The sequence below is a fragment of the Aptenodytes forsteri genome, unplaced genomic scaffold (assembly GCF_000699145.1).
Source record: "Aptenodytes forsteri isolate BGI_AS27 unplaced genomic scaffold, ASM69914v1 Scaffold353, whole genome shotgun sequence".
Lineage (NCBI taxonomy): Eukaryota > Metazoa > Chordata > Aves > Sphenisciformes > Spheniscidae > Aptenodytes > Aptenodytes forsteri.
In genome coordinates, this window is record NW_008794953.1 from 794231 (window position 1) to 806408 (window position 12178).

The window sequence follows — 12178 nt, forward strand, 5'->3', positions numbered from 1 at the left end:
GTGGGGGGGCGTCCCATGGGCTGCCCTCAGGGATGCCCCCGAGGGACCACGGCTGCCCCAGACTGGAGTTGAGGGCACTCCTGAGGGACCGCAGCCACCCCAGGCCAGAGCGAGGATGTCCTTGGGGGACTGGGACCAGTGGAGGAGGAGTCGTCCGTGCTGGGACAGGGGAAATCAAGTGGAGCAGCAAGGAGAAGGGGAAGGACAAACGAGAAGCGAGGAGGAGCAGACAAAAACTATCTCCCACACAACCCACAGCCTCCTGTGCTGCCTGTTGCCTTGCCAATGGCATTGGGGTGGACTTGAGTGTAAGGCACGGCAGAAACAAGGGAAGTTAGACTAGGAAAGCGGGGGGAGAAAAGATGTTTGGCTGAAGTTGTGCCTTGGGAAGGGGGAGGAAAAGAGTTTCCCTCAGTGTTTGCTGAACTGCTTAGTCTCCTTTTTTTCCCTTCAACTCCTGAAACAGTAATTAAAAGTGCATTAATTGGCAATAAATAAAGTAAAATAAAGTAAAATTCCCTGAGTTGAGATTGTTTTGCCCACAACGTACAGACAACAAATTCTGGGGATTCCTGTACTACTTTTCCAGTTTTTGAGTCCTTGGGGTTTTCCTTAATCACCTTTACAGCTTTGCTTTTGAACTTTGGAAGCCTAGAAATAGATCCTTTAAAACAAACAAACAAAAAAAATCTGAAAGCTGAAATTTTTATGTGATGATGAGACTTTGGAGAGGAGAGCTGGCTTTAGGAAAAATTCCTAGTATTGCAGGAGACACGATAGAATCGCCAGAGTTGGCAGCCCTGCTGTGTTGCCTCTCCTCTCAACTTCTGCAGCCTTCCCTGCTTGTGTTGGTCGTCTCCTTCACCATATTGATTTTTACAGTGTAATCTACTCGGAGCAAGCGTTTTGTCTATTACGCACTTGTAATGCACCACACATGCATTACTATAGAAATAATCTAATATAAAGTGCCTGGGATTTCAAGTATCGAGCGGTTCGTAGCCAAAAAAGCATTTGGCCAAAAAAACCTGCGTTTTTGTGCTCCCTCTGCTGGATCTGGAAGAGCAGGAAATATTCACCAGCTGGAGCGTCGCCCGTTCCCCTCCTTGCTCTTCCCCGATTCACACCCGGCAGCTCCCTTATCGGGCGCCGGTGGGTATTTGCGGGAGGGACTTGGTGCTTCCCAGTGTCCGCTCATGCAGCTGCGTCACGGGCCATGAACCGGGTATGAATGTGAAAAGGGTGGAGATTGCGCGGCATAGAGTTGTGCCGCAGCGAGGCCGTGGTTTCACACCTGGGAAGGGTGGCTGATGCTGGGTTTAAGGTGTTTCCAGTTACCTCCTCTTCCTCACCCATCTATTCTCATTTTCAGGTGTAGCCCACTACCCCCAAACTGTGCCAGTGAGAGTGTTTTGGGGATCTTCCTAGAAATAGAATGAGAGAACGGATCAGGCTTTAATAAAAAGCTGACTTTTATTTTTAGAAACTGATTCCAGTTCAGAGCAAAACCCTGTGAAGTGTGCTGGCAGAGCTGGGGCTGGCGTGAGGACATGGGAACAGGCTGGGGCGGCGGTGGGGGAGATGGTATAGCCCCTCAGCAGGTTGCATGGTGAAACCAGGGAGCAGACACTGGTGGGGACAGTGCTAGTGTCCTTAGAATAAGCTTGGGCCTGATTTGCGAAAGGGGTGGATGGTCTGTAATGTGAATTCACAGAAATATTAATGGGATAGCCCTTTTAAGAGGTGCTTTATAAAACAAAGTAGGAATTGTGGTGCCAGTTTTACAGATGGGCAGAACTACAGCACAGAGGAGGGGAGCGAAGGGTTGGCTTCGTGTGTTGCAGCAGTGCAGTTTAAGCTGGTTTAAGCAGCCTCTGTTCCTACCCTCTGCCATCATGGCTGATCACTTCTGCCCTCTGCCCGCTCCCTGTGTTGTGTTGGCACAGCTGATTACGAGACAACACACTGAAGGAAATAGTTCCCCCTGATCCAGCTAACCACGGAGCTGCACAAATGCAGGATTGGAAGCAAGCGTCCTGGAGAGAGAAGTGAGAGGTAAAGTTTAAGCTGCCAAGTAAATGCTCCAGCCCCATTTGCCAAAGTCCCATCCCATTGCGCCTGGAATGGTAGCCAGCTCCTGGGGCAGACAGAACAAAAGTTTATCCTTTGGAGGAACAAACTTATTAGTTATTTATCCAACTTCTTCCAACTTCATTAAAGACCCAGTCTGCATTAGCTGAGAAAGTCATGTTAACACATACTAAATCTGAATCAATTAACATGTTTTCCCTGGCTTGTATAAGCAGAACAAAAGCACTTGGGAAAACTTCTGGATGAGAATAAATACGTTCTGGGGGAAAACGTTCACAGTTCAATGAGGCCTTAAAAGCCAGTCGTTCACCCAGGGTGCCTGTCAATACGTAACTTCTCTAAAACTGCCGTTTGTTGTGAGACAAGAAAACCAGCAGAGTTCCTGCCTGAAGCAGACGGTCACTTGGTGGCACTGTACGTGTCGGGGTGGGATGACTGTTTCTAACACATGGCTTTCAGACATGTTTTTATTCTTGGTGAATTATCAGTGAACAGAATAAATATGACTGCAGCACAAATATTGAATGCGACTAACAAGTCATTGAGGTTTTTCCTCCGCATTTTTTAAGTCACCTGTTACTTTAGCATCATACGAGTTGTTACAGAAGTGTCGGCTCCCACAGCTAGTCCTTGGGGAGGAACCCGGACTGGCCGTGAATTGTGTGCCTTGGTTTTTTCCCATAATACTTGCTTTTTCATGTTTGATGGAAAATTCTTTTGCATGGAAGTTACTTGGAAGTTAGTCAAAAGAGCAGCAAAATGTAGTCATCGTGTTCCTTCCTTCGGTATTTGCTGAGTAGTATAAGGCTGTAAGGACACCTTGTCTGCCTGCTGAAACAGCATGTAACAAAATACATACTGCCTGTAAACATTCGCCTGTTTCCCTCTGCAGTCTTTCTTTATAATTAAAAAGCATTTCCTAGAAGTCACAGTGCTGTGTCAATGTAATCCATAAACTTGCTTTGTTTTGCTACAGACAGGATGGTGGCTTTGGGGGTATTTTGGTGTATTTGCTTAAGCAGAGTTTGGGGGTTGGTTTATTTTTTTTTAATGGCACTTAGCTCACAACAGTCAGCGAGTACCCTTTATAAAGAGAATAAAAGAGACTTCAGCATGACCTTTAACTGAAAAAAAAAATTACCATTTGGTTCAGGAAATTTTTATATAAACCTCAACAGAATTCTTATTATCTTTTCCTCATCTCACTGTTACAGGCAAGAAAACTTGTAAGACTTAAACTGCTGGAATGAGTCTCAAAAGCTTGGGGGGTGGCAGAGCTGGGCTGGAACCCCGACCCAGCCTCAGGTCTGGTCCTCCAGGCTTGGTCCTGGGACTCCTAAATGCTCTTCATTCATTTCAGGGCTGTTCAGTGAGCTTCTTCAAATGCTGCCGTGTTACGCAGAATGGAATCATGATGTGTCTGTGTTTTTATTGCAGGAAAATGGGTCTTGTTATGTGAGGACGTTGAGGAAACAGTCCCCAGCTACCGAGAGGAAGAAAGGCCGGTGGGACATACTCAGGTAGGAGAGCTTTATGGACCATCAGGCGGCAAAAACACCTGTGGACCTTCAGTCTTTTTCCAGACGCTTCATTGTGTTTTATGCTTTAAGGGCTGATCTGGTCACTATCAAAGTTTTATTTGTTGTTTTAAGAAGCAGTCCTGTTTGGTCAATTGATTGCAACAAGAAGACACTGCAAGCAAAGCCCTCAGCATAAACATTCCTCGGGCTATCCCTGGTACAATATTGATCCTGATACAGAATACAAACAAATTACTCTTTGCATGAGCCATTCGAGATATAAAACAGAGCAATAATAAGTTCTGCTTGCTGCCAATAAATGTGCATTTATAATAAACAAAACAGAAATCCCTGAGTAGAAATGAACAGTACTTTCAATAATGTGTTCAATAGCTCATGTTGTACAGAATTAAAAAAACCCACAGAGTGGGCACTCCAGGGTTTCTGTTGCCTTCTCCCCTTAAGAAAAATAATCTTTGCAAATCTGTTCTGTTGCTGCTTTTGCTTTGTTTTGGGGGTTTTTAGATATTTTAAATATTTTATAAAGCAATAGGTAATCTCATCTTTGCCTTATTTCCAGTGTAGTTCAGGGCTTCTCAAGAATTTGGTCTACATCTTAATTTTCTTGTGCACCAGCTGCCTTTCGTTACGCTGTTATGTGGGTCATCTCCACTTTCACTCCTTGTCATATCCCCGTGGCATTTCCTTATATTGGGAAGGAGCACTAAAGACATTTTCATATATTTGTAGTTGTTTTGAACGCAGCTGAAATTAGTGGGGGGAGGAGTCAGTACCCTTGTGCCCATCACCACTGAGAGTGCATGGATGATAACTGAACCCATTTCCAAAAGGAAAAAAGTTAATGATCATCAGAACGTAGATTATTTTATTTTTTTTTAATCTGCTCTACCATGCTCATATAATCCTCTTCCCCCTCATCCATATTTTCAGTGCTGCACTTTGATGAGCTACAGACAGTTGACCTGAAGGCATTTCTTGATGAACATTTCTGTCTGCTCTCAGACTTGAAAAACTCAACCTTTTCAAGAGCTGTATGGGAGAAAAATGTGTAAGACTAATATTTATAGGCTGAAAGAAAGGGGAGAAGAAAGACTAAAGTGTAAAACTTGCTTCCAGCAAAAATGCCATCCCTCTTTTACCTCTGATAATTAGAAGCATTTCTGACATGGCTACAAAAGCAAGTTAGTGGTGTGTGCCTGCCATTTGCTGTGCTTTTGTACTGCATGACTGTTTTCCTTTTTGTATGGTGATGCTTTCTTCTATTTTGTTTTAAGACAAAACACAAATTTCAGCTGATACTCAACTATGACATTATGATTCATCCGTACTCCTTCATTTTAAACTATTACTTCCAAGTACTTACAAATGATTGTTTATAAAAATGGAAGGTTGTTATTTGAGTTCACATTTTTGAGTAGTTTTTCATAATGTTTAGCAAAGCTCATGTGCCTAAATCCTTTCATTAATAGTTCTAACTGAAATCATACTGGAAGACTAGAAGGAGGAGAGGTTTTAACCGTGCCATAGTTTTCACCGGGAAAAGATCTTGGCTATATTAAGAAATACAATAGTACTGATTGTAACTCTAATAGGAAATTTAGAGGATATTGCAAATAGTTTTTAGTGGTGCCTTAAAGAGTATACTGTATTTTATGCCCCCTGAATGTAGGTCTAAGACTTTAGTCTTTTATTATAAAAATAACGTGTGCAGGCATAGAAATGCACCAAATAATTAAAAAAAAAAACAAAAAACACAAAAGCCAACAAAAACCAACCAACAACAAAACCCACCAAAAGCCACCCTGTTTTAAAACTGCGTTCCTGAAAATTTCCTGGAGACTTCCCTAGACTTGGATTCTGGTTTAAAAAAATAAAATAAAAAAATCACTTTTCTGTTCCGTGAAGAAACTTGGGAAAGAAGTTCCTTGCTGTGCCTTCAGGTCACGTGGCCTCGCTGCTGTAGAGCTGGAATGTTTGCCATGGTATTTCCGGAGGCTTCATAAACACACAGAAAGAACAGGGGGGGTTAGGAGGATTTTTTTTTTAATTATTATTTTCTCCCCACATTCTCACTTTTGTTTTTTTTTTTTTTTTTGGCAGCCTAAATTCATTACACTTTTAGGTGTAGGTTTTTTTAGGAATTCGGAGGAATTTTTATCTGATCAGTCCAATGAATTTTAAGGCTTCATCTGTTTTTTTAAAGAAAAAAGTTAAGAGACATTTGGCACTTTTTAATTGCTGAATTTGTCTAGAATTATTTCTTACTTAATGTAATACCTGGCAATCTACATATTCAGCCTAACTCTGCTATTTAGACGGTCTTAATGGTTTACTTTTGGCACGTGTCACTGTGAGTGGCATTCAGTAATCTGACTTGATAGCTGTCATCTTGCAAGCTAGAGTAATGCAAACAAAAGATGAGCACTCAAACAAGGTTACAGCGAAGAGCCATTTCCTAAGTCCTGCTGCGGCGGCGTAGAATCCCCAAGTCAAATCAGAAAAGCACAGAATTAGTTCTGGCTCCTGGGATATCAGGGTTAAGATTATGCAAACCTCTTCTTTCTAACTGTAGGAATGGCACATGCTCCTTTTGAGACTTTGCAAACACCAGCTCGAACTGGGAGGACCTCTGTGTTAGTCTGTAATGTCATGGATACGTTACGTCTTAGTGGCAAGGTGGGCTGAAGGAGACCCTGTAGTCCCTCTTATACCCCGGGCTGGCAGAGATGCATCTTCTCCTCCTCCTCTTCCCTTCCCCTTCTAGCTGAGCTGAGCTGCCTGTTGAACGAGGGCAGAGACCTGATCCTTTTTAAAAATAACCCAGCAAAAATGGGGAGGGAGGGGGAGGATGAATGGACTATTTCTAGCTTAACCGATTCCGTTTGCTACACAGTACCATAAAGCTGTCCTAACGCTACCAGGAGGGGTGGGGAGAGGGCAGTGCAAGGGGAGCTGGTAACAAGCAGCCCGAGGTAGGACCGGCTTGTTCCAACTTTGCCACTGCAAAAAATCACCCCAGCAACATGGCTGTGTATTCCATGAGGCTGCTCAGGGCATGGTCAATGGAAGGTTTCTAACCGTATCAAGATGGGCTTGTTGCTCGGTCAGATTATTAATTACATCAGAAATTACAAAAAGGCAGCATAGTTTGGCTTAGAGCTTTCCTTTAAAGTACGAAACAGTAGGGTTTTTTCCCCAGATTCAGGCCCTGAATTGGCATACCGAGGAGGAGCCTCGGTAGATCTGGAATTGAGCAAGGGTTCTGCACGTTGACAGGGCTTCCTCGCTCCTTCCTCCTCTCCCCTACCAAACTTTTCGAAGCCCATCTTTAAGTGTGATTAATTATTTAATGATACTCTCCTGGTGTGGAAGTGTAGCATCATTTACTTTATTAAAGTAAGACTTACATTTTGTTTCAATAAAATATGTAATGTCTGATTGCCACAGGTGCCATATTGTCTGACTCCTGCGGGTACCCCCTCAGACCTGTGTGCACACAGCAACACAAATGTTGGACAACAGAAGAAGGGAAAGAAGGAAGAGGAGCAAAATCATGAACTGAATAGCTGGGATGATCTTAGGGTAGAAAGAATAAGGCAAAGACACAGCAGGAAAAAAGGCTGGAGTTTTGAGGAAGGGACATTGTCCCTCCTAAAACCAGCTTTGTTGACAGAAATAGATGTAAGAAAATATGGGCATCTTCCCATCTAAAAGAAGATGGGAAGAACCAGTTGAGGTGGCTGTAGTGATAATTTTGGAAGTGCTCCCATGCTGTAGGGGTAGGCAGATGGGGTACAGCAATTGCTGTCTAGGCCACTGATGTTTGAGTCACTACTTCTGTTTGCGTGCATTTCTGCAATTTCAAATCTGTACAGCTGAGTTGAGGCATGCTTCGAGTCTGAAGGTAGCCAGCTGAACTGGTAATGTTGCCACTGTTTTCTGGGTGCTCTGCCCCTTGTCATGTCAGTATTGGGGTGGGGACTGAGGAATGGAGTCCCTTTTTTTTCCCCCTGCTTACCTCAGTGGTTATTGGTATAAAACTCTTGGATCCTGTGACATAAAACGCATACTATGGTAATTGGTCAAAGTCTTCTGGATTGGTCTGGTCTAGAATGGTGGTACCTACTGGTCTGTAACTAGGGCAGTTAGAGGGAATGGTATGGAGCTAAGAAGTAGTCCTGAAGCTATTGGACTGCTATATGTGGGGAAAAACATACTGTTTCAACGATCAGCTTAAATATAAATGCTCTAGTACTTATAAGGTGTCTTTTGTAAAAGTAAGCTGTGATTCAAAGGCAAACCGTGTTTTAAGTTGAGCATTATCTGCTTGTGTAGGGTTTGGGTTTTTTTTCCTCCCCAAATGAACATGTAGAAATTTGGAGAAATACCCAAGAAATCTTGTACATTATAACTGAGTAAAATGTTGGTAACTTCTTACTTGAGTTGTCTTCGGTGCTGTGCTTTTTACTAAAATGCTGTAGCACCTGAAGTTTCAGGTGAAAAAGGGACACAAATCCACCTCTTTAGGTTGCGGAAATAGTGTACAAGAGCTTCCTTTTTTTGGAGATGTTCCAGTGTTTTGTCTTGTTCCTTAGCATATCTCACTGGTTTGTAGCTTCTGTGCCTTTATGAGAATGTGCAAAGAGTTTTTACAGTTAATTTTGCAGTGATAATATGTATATCTGAATAATACTTTTCAAGCCATTTGGCTTTGCCCCTTGCCATCTAAGACTTCCCAAGCCTTTATAAGGAAACTTTGTTTAGGCAGGCCGACAGGAATCATGGTTGAAACTTGTTCTCAAAAGCTCCGTGTTCTTAATTGCCCTTGACAGTGGTTGGAAAAGATGTCACTTCAACATAGTGAAAAGCAACCAAAATAAATTATAATTTTAATGAAGGATTCTCTGTCTGGATGAATTGATACTGGCAGGACAGTATTGGTTAAAAATAGAAGATCCTTCTGCAGACACATTGCAGTTTATCCTGGTTTTATTTTGTCTAAACAAAAAGCAATGTACACATACCGACTGTAGACAGGCCTCTTAGTCTGAGGTACTTCCTTTGGCAGATGGCTTCTGATTTTTTTATTTTATTTATTTTTTTTAAAGTAAGTATTGCTTTGAAGGGAGACCAAATAGAATCAGTATTCAAGTATTCTGTTTATCATGTGACTGCATGGGAGATTGCTGTATCCTGTACTAAACCTATTTTATGGTGATAGGGACAAGATTCTTATGGCCTTATAAAGGATGCTAGCTTACATTCCTCTGTGCAAAGAAGTATTTCCAAAAGAAATAATATGCTGATTGAATATTTATTTTTGTTCAATACAAAAGTATTTGTAGCTAACTGGCAAATATTTTACTTCTCTACCCTTCCTTTTCCCCTTAATCTTGTTTATCTCCTCAGTGTTTTCTTCCAACTATTAGAAATGTGTTTTGCTAGGGTATTTTAGATCAGCAGCTTTACAAGCCAAGAATTTGTATCTTTTCACTGAAAGCGTGTGTAAGGAAAGGGACTGAATGGTTAATTTGACTTGTATAGCTTACGCATGTGTATATTGTATATATTAGACATATTTTAGATATATTAGATGTGTGTGTAAGTTGAGATCTTGTTTCAGAACAATCTGTTAACGGTTGACGATTATATATAATATATGTATTTTTGACAAATTTTAAATACGGTTAAATTAATCTGCAATAATAATACTGTTACGGCTTTTTAAATGTGTTTCATATCGAATAGTATTTAACTAAATTCCTCTATTTAATCTTACTGAAGTTAGCAAATTCAAGGGACAGCTGTTTTTTCACACATTTCATTAGGCCCTGATATTTCTGATAGCATAGCTTTCTTTTTCAGGCCTTCAAGTCGGAAAAGAGAAAGAGAAATTTATTTCCTTCTCAAGACAAAAGAACAATGCAAGTATAATCTCAGCTCTCAGTTTTTCTTTTGTCTATGGCTAAGTCCATCTCTTAACCCGGTGTGATTAATCTGGTTTGATTTGTTCATGTTTTTAGAAGTTTATGAAAGGACAGGGAAAAAAATTCCTTTGAAGCACTTATCAGTGATTCAAGTGCTGCCTTGAATCATAAAGATATGTATGATTGAGATCTGTGTATGATTGAGATCTGTGTTATCAGAGCGCGGGAAATACTGCGTGAAATGCCAGCAGGTGTATAGCCCCAACTGATGATCAGGGCCAAGTATTTAAACTAGTTGTACTCTGCTGAGAACGTATAGTCTGCACCACAGTTCAAACTAAGGCTTTTCAAAGAAAAGATTTTGAGCTAACAAATCATGGAACCTCTGTATACGTGAAGTAATCTAAAATCTCACAAGTGAAAAATAAACCTAATAGAGCTGCAGAATGTGAATATGTGGAGGAGCATGTCTGCAACGCCACGTGGGGTCCCTTCTCTTACTTGCTTATACCCATCCCATCCAACCGAAAGCTCAAACAACTGAAAACTAAAAATAACTGCTTTACAAATAGAGTGGGAGGAAGAAGAAAACAGGCATGAACACCACCTTTCAAAGATACTAAGTGTTTGCTGCAGCAACAGTCTGGTGGTAGAGAGCTCAACGAGGTAATTACATGTTGAATAAGGTGTTTCCTTTTGTTGCCTTTGGATGGGGCACTTCTTTAATGGCATTTTCTCTTGCTCATGTGCTCTCTTACTGGGTGGGCAGAAGCTCACTAACTTCTGTAGGCTGGTTTCTGTTTAATACAGTTTAGCAATGACCGTTTTATTACTGTCCTTTTAAATGTAAACACTCCCAGTCTCTTCAGGCGCTCTTCTTGCAACATGCCTTTTTTCCCCCCCTCCCTGATGATTTTCATTGCTGCCCTTTGATTTTTTTTTTTGTCATTCTGCTCTGAATCCGTAAGTTTCTCTTACAAACTATTGCCAACCACCAAATTATCACTGCTCCTTTAATATAAACTATGGCATCAGAGGAACGCTGTTTTCTCAGGTCCCAGTTTGATAACAGATTTCCTTCTCTGAGCACATTCCTCTTTTGCACTGTTGAAACATCTGCCAAATGGAGTGGATTCTTCATTGGTTGGTGGAATGGATGCCTGTCTGCGCAGAGTGTCCATTTAACATCTACCGTATGGTAGTATGGGGTTTTTTGGTCATTATTGCCCTGGACCTGATAGAAGCTGAGAAGCTAGAGTGCTCTTTATCGGTTCATAGAGTCTTGCAGTACTTTGTCCTGCCCTTCCCTCACACCTTTGGCATTTCTGGTGCCTGTCTCCTACCTGGTGCCTAACACCTACCTGCCTGGTGCCTTTTTTGTCATACTGCCTCTGAAGTTCTCACCTGGAGACCCCCGTTCCCTCCATCTGCTCGCAGCCCTCAGGTCCTGTTGGTCTGCAGTCAGAGCGTTTGGGGAGTTCATGTAGAGGGCAACAGTCCTTGCAGTAGAGGGGTATACGCTGAGAGAACATGTACCTGCACCGTATCTCGTGGGCAGACACGAGCTTGATCTGCTCATCTTCAGCTGGCCGCATTCTGTATGGAGCCAAACCAGAAGCCCCATATCCATCGTTAGCATTGTGTTGAGCTTGAGCTAATAAGCTCGGTCTCTTGGCAGGATGTGTTAGATCAGGCTTACTGCTGTGCTAATTGTGCTTACACAGCTTCCAGTTTGGAGCTGGCTCATTTACAGCTGGCTTGGATGGTGGCCAAGAAGGCTCGCCTCTGCCTGCAGTATGCCATGTAGACATGCACACATCCAGCACTTGAATGTGTCTGTCAATAGCAGGAAATTATTTTCGGAGGGAGGGGAAAATCTTTGGCCTGGCTGCAAGCGTAAACAAGGACAATATTAATGAATGAGGAAGTAGGTAACAGTTTTAATAAGGAGAAGGATTGATTATTCCAAATGTAGACTCGCTACCACAAGTTGTTTTCAGCCCCTATATTTGGCCCCATCTTGTTCCTCATTTACCACTGTTTTTGTTTTGGGGTTTTTTTGTTGTTGTTTCCACAATATTTCTTGGGAAAGTTTCCTACATTTAAGAAACTTCATTGTAGAATTAAGTAGCCTGGTATTTTAACTGGGAAACAGAAACTAATCTAAACACAAGGTTAAAAATGGGCAAAATTTCAGAGGGGAGAAATTTGCCTTTACGATTAGCCCATCCTCTGTTTTTTGTCTTCCCTTACTTCATATGTTAGCAGATTTGTTTGTACATTGGTTATAATATAGTGTCAGGGATCTGCCCATCTTAGTGTTGAAGTGCTATAGTGACCTAAAGGTGCAAAATACTCATTAGTACAGGAATTGTATAGGAAGAAGAAACCCAGGGCTGTAAAAAGCTGAAGTTTGTTTATTTAGGTTTGGAAAACTAGAGCTCAGAATGACTTGAAAGCCACATCCTCAGCTGGCATAGATTGGTTTCATCAGTTACCAATGGTTATGTTATTTACTTCAGAAAGAATTTGTCCCCTCAAATATTAAGAAATCTTCTGTCTGTGGAGGAGTGTGGTGGTGGACGGGAACATATGAGTGTGTGTGTATATAACTATAAA

At 41.8% G+C, this 12178-nt stretch overlaps 1 protein-coding gene across 6 annotated transcripts in view; it reads left to right on the plus strand.

Moving 5' to 3' along the window:
* Positions 1 to 12178, plus strand: part of ZMIZ1 (zinc finger MIZ-type containing 1) — a 318248-nt gene that overhangs the window by 73228 nt on the left and 232842 nt on the right. For 5 of the 6 annotated variants that reach the window (XM_009275432.2, XM_009275436.2, XM_009275435.2 and 2 more), the window contains exon 2: positions 3529 to 3611. The exons of the other annotated variant lie outside the window; for it this stretch is intronic. The gene's annotated coding sequence lies outside the window, so the exon portion shown is untranslated. The remainder of the gene's footprint in view (positions 1 to 3528; positions 3612 to 12178) is intronic. 6 annotated transcript variants of the gene reach the window in all.